A 16,112-nucleotide genomic window follows, 5' to 3' on the forward strand; every position below is an offset into this window, starting at 1 on the left:
AATATACCTGCATGCTTTACAGTGCATGCAGGGATATGTGCCATACCTACCAGTTACCCTAGCCTTATTCTAAGCATTTATCTGCTATAAGACTGGAAGATGTACACAATGCTTTATATATCAGCATGTTAGTAAACATCAGGGACATTTTTTCAATTTTATGGCCCTACAGGTGGTTAAAGTGAATCCTAGGGGTGGGGATCTTGTTAGTTATACAGAGTTCTGTGAAACACAGTGGATTATTGAACTTGGGGCTGACAGAATCCCAGGTTTGAATGGAGTTTCACCTTAAAAGCCTGTTTTGAAGAGGCATAGACCATTTGTTTAAAACTCTAACTTTTGATTGGATAGTAACTTTTTTTAAATAGTGCATCTGTTTTGTAGCAATTTGTCTGATGAAGGGTATATCCTGAAAGTGCTTACCACATTTGGATTATAGTTTATCATTCTAGCCTGGTGGTCTGTGGAGTTTTTTTTTTGCTGACATTTAATATCGAGACCCTTTTTGATCTACAGTAGTCATCTATTTTATTAGACAGATGCTGACTTCATCCCTCGCCGGTACTCTGACAAGGTAGAACAAAAGGCAAGCATAATGAGTGTGAATGTGAGAAGAATGGAAGGGGCTTGCAGACCCTCTGGATATCACTGTCCTTATTCAACTTTCCTTTATAACTGATATATATATATATATATATATATATTATAACTGATAGCCAAAAAGGAGGGAGAGGAACAGGGACAGATAGCCACTGATGCTCCCCAGAGCAGGGCAGTCAGGAATACATTTAGCTGCTGGTATCCCCGGGGAATGATACAATGGCTTTGAGTCTCCATGTGCTGTCTTTGTACTGAGTTAATGCTGGACTGAGGAGGAAATAGACATCAAAAGGGGTCATCTGCAAAGGTGATACATGGATGACAGTGTCTTTATATACTCAGTGCTAAGAACCCTGGCTCTAAATGCTGCACAGCTGACTTTATAAATCATCAACACTTGCACGGCTAGCTTGAGTGGGCACTGTCACTCCATTTGCAAGGACTGGAGCTAACAAGTTTATTGGCATAATTTCAGATGGAGTTAAAGCCATTGGCATTGCTGACACACCTCTGAATAATCAACACTGTTGCTTGTGACACTTACACTGGCATCACAGTCAGCATCAATAAGTCTTCTATAATTATTATTAATGCGCCATAGGTCAGTGTCGGCAACCTCTGGACCAGCTTGAAAAACATATGAGAAAATCTCACAGGGAAAACATCAAAGAATGGCCTCTTTCTATCACAGAGCCAGATGAAGAAGAAGCAGTACATAATCACTTCTGGGCCCCAACAATGACATCCAACAACCTGCCATAGTCCAGTTCGGGAAAAGGTGTATGTAAAGTTCTCCAAAAGGTTATCTAGGGCTTAAGAGTCTAACCTGCCTCCTTGTTATCTATGAAATTAAATTCTGAAAATTGTTAAAGCTGCACAGGAAACTTACTCTCAAAAACCTGTAATTATCACTTCTTTCTGATGCCACATCATTCACTTACTTTCAAATTTAGAACTCGTAGAGGAAGATACAGACTTGTCATATATGTAGGTTTTGAGATATTTTGGTTTCTTAAAAATCTAAAAAGTTCAAAGCCAAGACTGAAGCTGCTTTCAGCTCTCAAGAACAATCGCCAGAGTACTGGAACAATTTTTTTTTCATACATGTACAGCCCTAATTTACTGTTTCTATAACAGAGAGTTTAAGATGCAAAGGCCTGACACATACATTACTTGTTTTCATCATCCTCTCAAAACATGCAAGACTAATGCTTTAGACGGGTTCTTTTTCACCACATTTGTGCCTTTTAAATGCTTGATATAAGCTGACTAAAACAACAGGGAACCTTTCACTTTTTTGTGATTAGCAAGATCCAGAAAAGAGAGAAGAAAGGATGGATACAACACCTGAAATGTACAAGAGTTACTGAAATATGCATTTCTATAGCAGTAAAAGCAAATCTGGCGAAACACTGATGACAATGGCTTAAAGAAACAGAACAAAGTCTGGAGAAATTCCCTCCAAAAATGAAAAGTTTAAAGCTGAACAGCAGCTGGAAGATAAGAAAACCAATCCAAAAATCACAAAAAATTGATTCGACTTTCAAGATTTTTTTTTTATGTACCAAGTTGTAGACTGAGAATGTTTCTTAATTCTATATGCCATTTGGATGCCAAAAGACATCTGGAGAGGAATGTCACCATGCTGCATTATGGAACAGAGAAGGGACTGACATTGTCTGTGAAAACATTATATACTGAGCTGTCCCAATGCCTACCAGTACTAGCCCTGCTGTTATGGTGGATGGACCACCTCTTACCAGATTAGGTTTTCTATACAGGCCATAATAGTAACTCCATACCAGATTAGGTTTTCTATACAGGCCATAATAGTAACTCTAAAGTAGATCTTGTAAAATGAGTAGTGGATCCAAACTGTACCTGACAAAGTAAAATCATTAACAGCAACAGCAGATGACATTATCTCTGGCAGATCCCACAGTTCTTAAAACAGAATGACTAGTGTATCAAACATAACAAACCCAACAGCAAACAATGAATCAGAGTTCAGCAGTAGTGTGCTTTAGCACCCTACACCTTGCAAGGTATGTAATGGGTACAATTTAACAAAGCCACTGGTGCTGTGCGAGGAACATTATTCTTTAACTTTTGAAGAAATAAAAGTTCATAATATATGTACCAGGTATTACCAGAGAAGTGTATTATGCCAGTCCTGGCAGAAGGAATAATGTAACTCACCACCTCCTGCAGATGCCTCAGTCAGTACAGTAATGCCAAAGAAACTAAATCCAGGCGTAAATTAATGCCCTTCACAAATGTTCTAACAAGGGGATACAACAGTGCACTACAGTGAATTCACAGAAATTGGTAATAGAACAATGAATAATTTTACTCTGAAAATGTTCAGAGTTGTTACACACCTAGTTTAGTGCATTCTACCAGAACTTTCAAGAAGAAAATGTCATACAGCTCCAAAAATCTTTCTTAATTGAAAAATGAGTGCCAAGCATGAACAGCTATCAAACTGGTGGCATTCAAAGCCACAACTCTTGTTTTAGAGACATTTGCAATTTAATTTTTCTAACTCTTGCTTACTACTGTCGACAGAAAACGTGAAAGAATGGCATAGGTTCAAAACTAATGTACATGACATGTGAATCTGAAATCTGCAAAAGCTCCTGGTAAATGTTCATAATGGCGAATGTTTCATGTCATGTAACCATGTCATGTAACTGCAGAAACAACAGTGAAGAATCATACCTCTCAAGTGTCCAGAATTTCACAGAATGTCCACATTTTGCCAAATTGTGGTATGTTCTTCATAAAATGTGTGGTTTCCCAGCCAATTAGAGGATTACTAACACTAAATAATAACAGTCATTTCAGTTTCAGACTTCATATCCTTCAGAAATGCATGCTAATGCAAAACTTGTTATTCTAGCAACCTTCTAAGTTTACATGAGCAAAACTTAAAATCTGTCCATAATTTTGGCCCCTTGAGAAACCATCACACCCCACCCTACTACTTTTGGCTTTGTCCAGGATTCTTGTGCCAATAGTTTGAGAAGTATGAGCAGTACTGTATAGAAACTTACCCTTGATTGTAAATCAAATGCGTACTCTACAAATCTGATATTTCTAGTTTCATGTTAGAATCCTTATTGTTGGTTATACATTTGTAATCCTGTTATGGTTTCAATTTGTAAGGACTCACTGCTACTGTGCTATATTAATTTAAGAAAATACTTCTGCTCTCTGTTCTTTATAAATTGCTTCTATTAAGTTGCTCTTTGTGGAATTTTACACCTAGACTGGCCAAATAAATGCACAAATGAATAAACAATTTACACTGGATATTGCATTCTACACCTGGTAAAGGAGGTAACATTTAAGGAATATAAAAACAAAAATAAATAATGAAAAAGCAAAAAAGAACAATAAGGTCAATTGTTCTCAATTGTGTCAAGACAACTTTCATGTACAGCACTTCTTTAGGTATCAAAAGCAAAAGGTCAAGAACACATCTGAAAAATTGCTACATATGAAAATTCTTTTAATGAGTTTATTATAATAAAGACATACCTTTGTTGAAGGCTGTGCATCAGGGCTGGTAACTCGGCACGTAAAACTCAACTACCAATCATTAGCGGACCGGAGTTCCGCTGTGGCGACCCCTACACTCGAACATCTACATTTATGGTAAGTGTACACAACTGTACTATGTTCTACGTGTTTCACTGTTGTAGTCATTACATTTGGGTAGATTCCCAAAGCTACGGATGGGAGGAGGAATTTAGATAGCATTAGGACCAGCTATAAGGCCCTGCAAAACTGCAGTGGCAAAGCCAGCTCTGGAATTAGAGAAAATTGGCAAATGGTAATGCTTGGTGAAAGTATGTACAAAACTCCAGGTAGAGGCTTCTAGGATGTCCCTGGTAGGTACACCTCTGAGAAAGGCTGTAGAGGTAGATTGCAGCCCTGGTTGAATGGGATCTGATCCACTGTGGGTCAGGTTTTCCATGGTGCTTATAGCAGAAGTGAATGCAATTGCCTATCCATTTGGAGACGGTTCGCTTTGAAATAGCCTTCCCCTCTGTCCCTGCAGCAAATGCCACCAGCAGTTGTTCAGATTTCCTTTGAGGTTTAGACCTGTCCAAGTAGAATCTAAGTTGTCTGTGCACATCTAAGGAGTGCAGTATCCGTTCCCCTTTGTTCTGTGGATTAGGAAAGAAGGTAGGCAAATGAATGGACTGATTAAAGGCCACACTGGATACCACCTTTGGCATGAAAGAGGGATTGGTCCTGAGGGACACCCTGTCTGCATGAAAGATGATGAAAGGCTCCACTACCATAAGGGCCTATAATTCAGATACCCTTCTTGCTGAAGTGATGGATAAAAGGGAAGCTGTTTTCCAGGAAAGGAATTTTAAATCTACAGTAGCAGCTGGCTCGAAAGGAGGAAGGGTGAGTTTCTCCAATACAAAGTTAAGGTCTCAGGCTGGAGTTGGAGCTCTCCTGGGTGGTCTTAAATTTTTGACCCTCTGAGGAACTGCTTGAGCAGTGGAAAAAAGAAGAGCGGAGGTTCTGTGTTATAATGAGCTGAAATGGCTGAGGCATGAATTTTTATTGAGGAAAAAGACAGGCCCTTGTTAAAGCATCTCAGTCAAGTATTGTAAAATCTGAGGTAAATTGGGCACTGTTGTGCTCATCCCTTGAGATTGGTTCCAGGCACAGAATCTTTTCCATTTTTCAGCATAAGATTTTCTAGTACTAGGCCTCCTTGCCTCTAAAATGACATCCATCACTGGTTTACTGAGGGATGGTAAAGGAGAGATTAGGTAATTAGCTAGGCTGCTAGGTTCAGTGTTTGAAGCTGAGGGTGCAGAATCTTTTTCTCCTGCTGTGACAGCAGGGTAAGAGTCTGAGGCATGTGCCATGGGGCCAACAGTGACACACTGTGCGGGAGGGGGTACCAGTGTTGGCGTGGCCAGGCTGGTGTAATCAAAATCATCCTTGGTTTGTCTTGTTTGATCTTTAGTAGTACTTTGGAGAGCAGAGGCAGAGAAGGAAAGGCATAAACTGATAGGTTTTTCCAGCTGAAGGACAGAGTATCCACTTTCCAAGCTTGTCTGTGGGGAGTCCTTGCACAAAATTTTTCCAATTGATAGTTCGGGGGGGGGGGGGAGGCAAACAGGTCTATATCTGGGCTTCACCATTTGCTTGTCAACATGTTGAAAATCCTTGGTTCCAGTTTCCACTCGTGTGGGTCCATGAGGGTTCTGCTTAGTCCATCTGCCAGTGTATTTAGTTTTCCTGGCAGGAATTGAGCTTGTAGATGTACTTGGTAGCTCAAGGTTGTGTTCCACAATGCCATGGCTAGTCTGCAGAGGGGGTAAGAATGTGTACCCCCCCTCCCCTGCTTGATTACGTACCACATAACAGTGGTGTTGTCCATCTTTACAATTAATTGTCCTGGAAGAATGTGGTCCTTGAAGGCTGTCAGAGCATTCTGTACAGCTAACATTTCTTTATGATTGATGTGAAGGTGCATTTGAATTGGGTTCCATTTGCTCTGAATGCACTTCCCTGCCAGGTGCACCCCCCCCATGCATAGTCTGATGCGTCTGTTGTTAGGGTTTGGGCGGCAGGGGATAGTGTGAATGGTAGTCCCTTGTTTTGGTGGCAGGCCTCTGCCCATCAAAGGAACTCTAGGCGTAGACAAGGAATGATAGGAATCATTGCTTCTAGATCCTGAGAATGTTAACACCATAGGTTTTTTAGATACCATTGTAGATTCCTCATATGCAGTCTTGCATATGGAATTAGAAGAATGCAGGAAGCCATGAACCCCAAGGCTTGTAGTAGTTGCCTTGCAGATAGCAGGGTTTTTGTGACCACTTGTTTGAAGTACGTTGTCAAGTGAATTTGTTTCCCTGGCGTGAGGAAAGCCATCTGGGAAGTTGTATTCAACCTTGCTCCCAGGAATATAATTTGTTAACAGGGTACCAGGTGTGATTTCTTTTTGTTTATGGTGTAGCCCAGACAAGTTAGCACCCTCTGTACAAAAGCCAGATGATTCAAAAGTATGTCCTGGTTTTCTGCCTGAATTAGACAGTCGTCCAGGTATTGGTATATTTGAATATTTCGTTGCCTGCAAAAGGCAATGCCTGGAGCTAGGCACTTTGTGAATACCGTGGGTGCAGTAGACAAGCCAAAGGGCAGTGCAGAGAACTGATAGTGCATGTAGCCTGCTTTGAAGCATAGGTATCTTCTGCAAGATTCCCTGATTGGGATGTGCAGGTATGCTTCCTTTAAATTTAGTGTTGCCAACCAGGCATCTTTGCTTAGCATAGGAAGCAACTGGTGAAGAGTCAGCTTCTTGAATTTTGGAATCACCAAAAAGGTGTTTAGAGTAAACAGGGCCAGGATAGGATGCCATGAATTGTCTTTTCTGGGTACCAGGAAAAATCTCGAGTAGAAACCTTGTCCCTTTTTCTCTTATGGTACCAACTGAATAGCCCCCATGCTTAAGAGAGAGAGTACTTGCTTTTGGGCCTCTGCCCACTGCTTTGGAGGTAGATCCAGCCAACCGCTTGGAGATGGTGATGTGTGGAAGTGAAATCTGTATTCTTGGGACACTACATTTAAAACCCATTTGTCCTGGGTAACGAATCCCCAGTTCTTTGCATGAAGTGCAATCTTTCCCCCCAAAGGGGCAGTCAGTTGAGAAGTGCTTGGAAGTTTTAAAAAGAAGTCATTGAGACAGTTTATCATAGGGGGAGTTTTATTACTCCCAAATTTGGAAGTGGAGGCCCCCCCACTACTTAGTCCTGTGCATCCCCTGGGACTGAAGCCTGGGTGCTCTGCTGGATCTGGGTTTGGACTGAGAAGGTCTGGAAGAGGCAGGAAAGGACCAATTCATAGAAGGCCAATGCCTACTAAATCTTGGAGGTTGTACTTGTAAAAAGTCTTTAACAGTTTGCATAGATTTAGCTTTTTCCTCCATCTTTTTAAGAACTTCTTCTGCTTGTTGCCAAACAGATGGCCCTGATTTAAAGGAGCATCCAGTAATTTCGCTTTAACATGACCTGGCAAGGATTGCTCCTTAAACCAAGCATGCCTCTAGTGAATCATGACCCAGTTACCGCAGCCCTGCAAGATGCCTCTAGTGAATCAAAACCACATTGCAATGTATGTTTACCAACTTGTTCAGCAGAATGCATAAAATCCTGTAAATCCTTACTTTCAGCACAATCAGGAATCAACATAATTTTCTGTTTAAGCAATCCAATAATATGCAGCTGATACTTTAACATATGAAACTGGCAATTCAAGGCCATAATGGCCAAAGCTGCAGAAGTGTATACCTTCTTACCCCATCTATCCAGCCCTGGAGTCTCTATCAGAGGGGTTCTGTTTCCCACAAGAAATGCAATTATTAACTTTTTCTGACATCCGGAAACTGAGGCAAGAAAAATACAAAGATTTCCCCAACGGGGTACTTAGCCCAACTTGGTCTTCGGTCTGAAACTCGAAAAAAGACAATTTCAGAACGCCGAACGGCACTCGCAAACGCTGCTTCTGCTTCGGACCACGCGGCAAGAAAGACTGAGGATATGGCGTCGGTCATGCGCTTAAGTACTACTACGTACTGACGTCAGCTCCAGGCGACAATGACCGACGCCAGCCCAGCTCTTTGGTATTCGGGCCGATCGAGGACAGCGGACTACCCACAGGTTATGACTGCAGCAATGTGAGACGAAGAACATCTGGCAATTCAAAGCCATAATGGCCAAAGCTGCAGAAGTGTATACCTTCTTACCCCATCTATCCAGCCCTGGAGTCTCTATCAGAGGGGTTAGGATTTTTGGCAGTAGTACCTTTAATACCCTTGGGTCCCTGTGAAATGGTTTCAGGATCCGCAGTAGGATTTTTGAAAAGGAACTTGTGGGAGTCAGGAACCCTGTAATATCTATCAGGTTTTCTGGAAGCAGGAGGTAAAGAGTCAGCGGCCATGCCAGATTCCGAAAAGGCATCATCAACAATGTCCAGTACAGGAGATATAGCTAAAGGCCTGTGCTGGGGCAGGAGTAAGAAATCTCTAAGCCTCTTTTTAGAATCAGAGAAATCCTGACTTTCCCAATGAAAAAGCTCCCTGAGAGTATGCAAGGTTTCACCAAAAGCGAAATCCTCTTGGGGGGCAGAGGGAATAGAGTCCTCAGCATCAGAATCCTCATAGGTAGATAAGGGTAAATCCTGGTCATCAGAGGAAACAGAAATTTCAGAATCCTGGTCAGAAGTATCATAAGCAAACTCAGTCCTAGGTCTCTTAGAGGGGAAAGGTTGGCTTCCCCTGATTAAAGTAATAAGGTCTTCAGTCATTCTTATCATTTATTCTTTAGGCATAGAGGCCTGACCATGCGGTCTGGGTGTCAGTTTTCTAGGCATGGTTCGAGGTTTAGGCCCTGAAGAAGAAGATGGCGCCGGTTTAATATGCAAGTCAGTAGGCCTGAATACACCCTCAGAAGCCAGTGCCTGCACAGTGGCTCCGGACCCATCCAAGGTAGAGACATCCACAGGTTCCACAGTTGAAGCATCTCACGGCATACCAGACTCCAAATGGGTCTCAGTAGAGGCCTGCAAATCTGAAGTAGCAGGTATCAGGGGCTGTGAAAGCACCTCACTGAGTACCAGCGAACTGGGCGGTCTGTCTCTGTCTTTATCTTTGCATTTTCTTTCAGAATGTCGGTAGTCAGATGGCTTACCGAAGACATATCAGGATAATTGAACTGAGCACCAAAAAATTTAGAAGCGCAAATATACCGATGACAGAGAGTTTGTGGTTTAAATAAGGCACAAAACTGACAGCGAGGTACGTTGCAGTCAGGGCCTAGGCAAGGAATACAGTACGAATTAAAATCTTTATGAGGTATTTCCTTTCCACAAGAAATGCAATTATTTACTTTTACTGACATCGGTTTAGAGCAAGAAAATGTTTCCCCAACAGGGTACTTAGCTTTTAGTTGAAGACTTCAGTTCTGAAACTCGAAAATGAAAATTTCAGGAGTCGGCCGACCGGCACTTGCGAACTGCTTCTGCTTCGGGTACTGCACAGCAAGAAAGACTGATGTAATGACGTCGGCTGCATGTTTTATACCCCTGACGACCTGGCGTCATGGAAGAAGAGACAGCAACCAACATAGGACCCAAGACTTTGTTAATCAGGCCGATTGAGGGCTACTGCAAGCAGATAATCCAAATGTAATGACTGCAACAGTGAAACACGAAGAACATCATGAGCAAAGCCAGTTATTACTCAGGTAGTCCTTGAGTAGTTTCTTGAAGTGAGTTAGGGTAACAGTAGTTAAGATAGGCTGTGGGACAGCATTCTAAATTTTGGAAATATAGTTGGAGGAAAGAGAGTCGTCAGCACTACTGCTGGATTTGGAAATGTGCAGAAGAGATTTATTTCAGGAACAGAGGGAGGACTCAAATGCTAGTGTATGGATGGAGCAGTTGTTGGACAGGGGTTTTGTCTGGTTGGTTAATCAATTTGTGGGTGGTAATGAGCTGGGTGAAAGTTAAATAGTGAGGTAGTTCTAACCAGTTCAGTTGTTGTAAGGCCAAGCAGTGGTGTGTTCAATGAGAGGAGTTTATTGCAAACCTAGCTATTTTACTGTAGCAAGCCTCAAGTTTTGCTAAATCAGTATTTTTTAAGATGGTGAAAATAGGCAAGGCATACAGTAAGGTAGCGAGTACATCATAGATTATGACAATTGTCTGTCTTGTAGCAGTAGTGAGGAAAGGTTTGATTCTGTAAAGGAAACCTCATTTTATATGCATCTTTTTGATGGCTTGTGATAGGTGTTTGTCGAATTTCATATTGTTAATTAGAACACCTAACAATTTAGTTTGTGAAACTGTTGATATAGTAGTATTGTCTGAGGAGTACAAATGAAATGAAGATGGAATATCAGGGGATTTACCGGAACTAAACCGTATAAGTTCAGTTTTAGTTGGATTAAGAATCAGTTCCGAGTCAGAATGCCAAGATTTCACAGCTGAGAAGGCCTGTTGCATTGTTACTTCAAGTTGTAGTGTGGGTGCAGCACAGATGAGTGTGGAGTCATCTGTGCACTGAACAATGGAGAAAAGCAGTATGAAGTTTGTTGGTAAAAATACTAAAAAAAAGAGGACCTAGGATTGAGCTCTGAGGGACCCCCATGGAAACAGGTAAAAGAGATGAGATCCTGCTGCCATTTGACAGATTGTTGGCAGTCAATCAGATAATTATGAAACCAGGAAACAGATGAACAAGTTAAAGGAAGGCAAGATCAGAGAGGAGTTTCTAATGGGAGACCGTGTTGAATGTTTTGGACATGTCTAAAAATGAAGGATACTATTTTGCCTCCATTTCTGTGTTGGTCGATAGTGTTAGTAAAGCTTAGCAGAGCAGCTGTGCTACTGTGATTGGGGTCTAAACCATGCTGTGTTATCAGATAGGAGATTGTTAGATAAAAGAAGAGCTGGTTATTTATACATTTTTCTAGTATTTTGGCTAGGGGGCTAAAACTGCTATGGGTCTATAATTGGAGAGCTCAGCAGAGTTCCCTCCTTTATGCAGTGGGATGATGCAAGATATTTTCCACATGAGTGTAATGCAGTGTTCTGAAATAGTGTGGTTGATCAGAATCAAGATAGGATAGAAGATTGCATCTGCCTCTAGTTTAAGGAAATCAGAAGGCAAATTATCAGCTGCAAGGAAGATAGGTTTAAGTCTGCAGTGTTGTTTTTTTATGGTGTTAGTCTGGATAGGTTTAAAAGAGAAGGTATCATTCCATTACTGGGGCGGTGTTGGGACAGTCAGTGGAGATTTACAGAAGTTTTTAGAAAGCAAGAGTACAGAATTACTGAAGAAAGAATTGAATTGTAGCTATACTGCCATGGCTACTAGTGACTGATGGGGGTTGGTTGTGATGGTTGGCCAGGTTGAAGGAGTTTTTTTATGGTGGGCCACAATTTTTATGGGTTATTATGCTGTTTTAGCTGAATATCACTGTAGAAGGTTTTTTTTTCTGTCTAATTTCACTTGGGTTTTCGCTTTGTTTCTAAGACTGAGGTAGTGGTCAAGGTTGTCTTGGATTTTTTTGGTGTGCCATTTTGCCCTGGCTTTATCTCTTTGTTTAAGTAGACTTTGGTTTCTTTTGTTAGCCAAGGAACATAATTTGATTTAACCCTTATTGTTCTGCATAGGGCTAGTTTGTCTAGAATGTTGAGGAAAGTAGCATTAAAGTAGCCCACTGCAGTACCTAGTGGTATTGTTTTGAATGGGGTCCACTTACAGGTGCGCAGGAGATAGTTAAATGTTTGAGGGTTAAAGTCTTTTTTTTTTGTTTCAAATTAGCCAAAAGGTGGTATTTCTGGGGGATGAAGTTGTAGTCTAAATAGGTATGCTGAAAAGTTATCACTGATGCTGTCAGGGAGACTGCCTGACTGTAAAGCGTGAGATGTTTTATTACTTAAGAACTAATCAAGAATAGATTGCTTTTAGGTGGCTTTGTCTACTCTAGATGGAAATTTTATCACCTGGGTAAAGCCATGCAGGTTAGTGAAATTAGTCGGGCTTTCAGAGTTGCAGGTGAACCAACTGATATTAAAGTCACCTATTATTATGCTTACTTGTGGTTATATTATGAATATGTAGTGAAGTATTTCTTCAATTATAGCAAGGTTATTGCCAGAAGGAATACAAGTACCTATGATGGTGAGGTATTTGTTGGGGTTTATTTCAGGTTTGGTAAATAACATTTCAGTGTTGTTTAAAGCTGGGTTATCTGGTTCTATGCATTCTAGTTTGAGACTTGATTTTTAAATTATGACTACTCCCCCTCCATGTTTGTTTGCTCTACATATATTGCAACTTAGAGGTAGAATTACATTGGCGTTTATATCAGGTTTCAACTAGGTTTCTGTTAGTACAGTGACATTGGGGGAGTACAGTGATAAGTTGGAGTGGAATTCATGTATCTTATTGAGAATGCTCCTTAGATTCACGTTAATTAGTAGAAGGTCGAATCCTGTAGGAGAGATGTTTATTGCTCTTAGGGTCTGGAGAGTAGGGGAGTTGGCGGATTGTTGTGTGTGTGTGTGTGTGTGTGTGTGTGTGTGTATGTATATATATATATATATATATATATATATATATATTATATTTATATATATATAATATAAGGTAGGGCAGGGGAGCAGAGTGACCCTGAGCAGAGCAACGATAGAGTGGGCTGAAACCTGGCTGCAGAAACAAGTGAATGGGAGTTCTCCATGGGTCACTGCCAGCGGTCCACATTTACAAATACAACAGGGGTCTGGCTAACTAGGTTGTAATTAGATATGTAGTTTTAAATAATTTACTACTGTTATGTCACTTCACAAAATTTAAACCAGATCTCCAAGTACAAACAACAGTCCAGCTGAAGTGAAATTATAGGTGTTTTGCTTCTAAAATAGTGTCTTAATGCAATGTCCGTCCACACATAAGTGAGGAAGCAGACTTCAGTTTTCTAAGACACTGTTTGGGGCTGACAGACTATAAAAAATTGTTGGGTAGAATTAATGCTGACAGTAGGTGGCTAATTAAATAAACCAACTAAGTATAGGCTCAAAGGGACAAGAAGCGTACCACAAGGGAGGGGACGCTAGTGATACCAACCCAGCTTGTGTGCATGCCACTCAACAGAAAAAAAACCTGCAAAAAAAGCTAATTTGACAGCAGAAATCCCAGGGAAAGAATGTACTTTGCAGTACAGAGTGCCCTTTCCAGAGGCAGGATCATAATGATGTAAAGGGACAAGGCAGGTGTCAGCATTAGAACCCTGTTGATTGGTATGATTCTTGGACAGCAGTTAAAACCCAAAAGAGACTGAAATAAGAGTCGAGAGCAAAGTTAATTTGAGAGGAAACCCTGGGTAAACGGAAAAATACCTTCAGTACATTATAGCAGTAAGTTACACTACAGAGCTGTATAGGATACAATGTGAACTGCAGGGTTACACTGTAAACAAGTTTTATATATATGCAGATGCACAGCAAGAATCATTCAAATAAATCTAGTAAATCTCACATTAACTTGATAAAAATACAACACGTAGCTCAACCTCAACAGGCAGTTCAACAGCAGTCAGTATTGCAGGACTTCAGCAGTTCTTGATGCATCTCTGTGTATTTTAATGCAGTGGGCTTATCTGGTCTAAAGTAAGGCTGAAAGCATCGTCAGCCCAGTACATAAAGCAGCCCAAAGCCCGTTGTGAACCCTATTAACCAATTTAACACACATAAAAAGTATGTACTGTCACCAGCAGCAAACGAAAATATGGATGGATCATCAACCCTTCACACAACACAGCTACAGACAGCTAGGTATGCGCACAGTACTGTTGAACATAGTAAGTTTAACCCATCCAGATAAACAAGTAAAAAACAGATTATGATACAAACTTATGTGGCGAGCACATCACACGTGGGACATGTAGGGATCTTAGTTCAAAAACAGTATTTTAAAAATGGCGCCAGCCAGGTAACTCAGATTAATAGATTTTGTCCAGAAAACAGGGAGAGGATGGGTGGATCACAAGTACGAGCCCTTTTCAGATAGTGGAGAATCACGGGAAAGTAAGTTAATAAAAAACCTGGCCACAGAAACGATGCAGAACAGTCAGTGAATGCGAGTCTTCACAGGTCAGTACCAACATTCCAGATTTACAAACACAATAGCGGTCTGGCTAAGCTGTAACTAAAGGTTCATAGGTTCATAGGTTCATACTAGGCTATCTGCCCGAGGGCATTTACAAGCCTAGCCCATAGTTTTGTGGCTTACGCCACCCCTTTAGTATGGGGAACTATACCCATTATTTTGCTGTGCCTCTGTTGAGCAGTGACACTGAGGTAATCCCTGGGGTATATCTGCGATCTCCCATCCATTGGTCAAGATTTCTCTTGAACAAGGCCAGCGAGGTGCTCTGCCTCACATATACCGGGATTTTATTCCACAGCATAGGGAGTCTTTGGGTGATGAATCTATCCCTCCAGCACGTCCTATTAATAGCCGTGTCGAGGTTTAAGTCTCCGCCCTTGTGGCTCTGACGGATCTAGATTTTTGAGGTGAAGCATATTCATCAAATCTGGGTTTGACATGGCCTTGTATGTTAGGCAAAGGTCACCTCTGAGCAAGCGGTGGCGACTGAATAGAGCTGGAGTTCTTTCAGTCGGGCAGCATAGGACAGATGTTTGAGACCCTTTATCCTTTTGGTGAGGAACTTTTGTGGCCTCTCCAGCTGCTGCAAGTGTCGGGTCAGATACATTCCGAATGGGGCATTGTACTCAATCATTGGTCTGATGAGTGATGAGTATAGGAGACTATGACCTCCCTTGATCTAGATGAGAATCCCTTCATGATAAGGTGGGCAATGTAGAAGGTCTTCTTAACTACTTTAGCTACATGGGTGTCGAATGACAGACTACTATCAACCTGGGTCCCCAGGTCCCCGATAACTTCTTCTGTACTCAGTGGATTGCCACCTATTTGGTAGCTAGGGGTAACCTTGTTTTTCCCGAAGGGTATGACTATGCATTTTTTGGCATTTAACTTTAGGCCATGGCTCTGGCACCAGTTATCCGTTTCTGTGAGACCCTTCTGAAGGATATCTGTGTCAGATGTGTTTTCTACTATGGCGCCCAGTTTGCAGTCATCTGCAAACTTTGTCAGCCATAACCCTCCTGTGTTTGCTTGTACTTCGGAAAAGTAGATGCCAAACAAGAGTGGGCCCAGGACTGAGCCCTGTGGTACACCACTTGTGACAGGCTTTTTTTATAAATAAATAAAGTTTTGCCTCTAATAGCTGGATTTCAAAACCCACTTACAACTGAAACTCTTACGTTTAAGTTGTAGAGACTGCTTGGATTTCAACACCTACTTATACCTAAAACTCGTACATATAATTTGTATAGGCAGTCGCATAATCATAAAAACAGTGTTTTTTGCAATAATATCAGAGAACTAGAAAAATCTAAATGTATACCAAAAAACACTAACTCCCTACTGCAAATTCTCACTTTAACAAAAAATAAAAAAATCTTTCAAAAAGAAAGATCTTCTAGACAAATAACAAAAGATCTGAAATTCTATATAGGTGTCTTTTTAAGTAATTTATTATGTCATGCCACAAAAATTAAACCAGATCTCAAAGTACAAATAACGGTCCAACTAACTGAGCTGAAATTATAGGTGTTTTGCTTCTAAAGTAATGTCTTAATGCAATGTCCATCCACACTTAAGTGAGGAAGGGGACTGCAGTTTTCTAAGGCACTGTTTGTGGCTGCCAGACTATAAAAAATTGCTGTTGGGTACAATTAGTGCTGAGAGCGGGTGGCTAATTAAACCAACTAAGTACAGGCTCAAAGGGACAATGAGCGTACCACAGGATAGTGAAGGATGGGGGCAGGAGACCCTAGCAATACTGCCCTGACTACTGTGCATGCCACTCAACACAAAAACA

General features: G+C 41.1%; 1 protein-coding gene and 1 non-coding gene across 4 annotated transcripts in view; both read right to left on the reverse strand.

The window, feature by feature from the left end:
- The window catches only part of KANK1 (KN motif and ankyrin repeat domains 1), a 1,631,365-nt gene that overhangs the window by 702,156 nt on the left and 913,097 nt on the right, over window positions 1-16,112 (reverse strand). The window lies entirely within an intron of this gene.
- LOC122796093 lies at window positions 15,685-15,741 on the reverse strand. The gene has a single exon (XR_006363926.1). It is a non-coding gene; the product is annotated as a U7 small nuclear RNA (small nuclear RNA).

Source organism: Protopterus annectens, chromosome 2.part2, assembly GCF_019279795.1.
Source record: "Protopterus annectens isolate FY-2018-M chromosome 2.part2, PAN1.0, whole genome shotgun sequence".
NCBI lineage: Eukaryota > Metazoa > Chordata > Ceratodontiformes > Protopteridae > Protopterus > Protopterus annectens.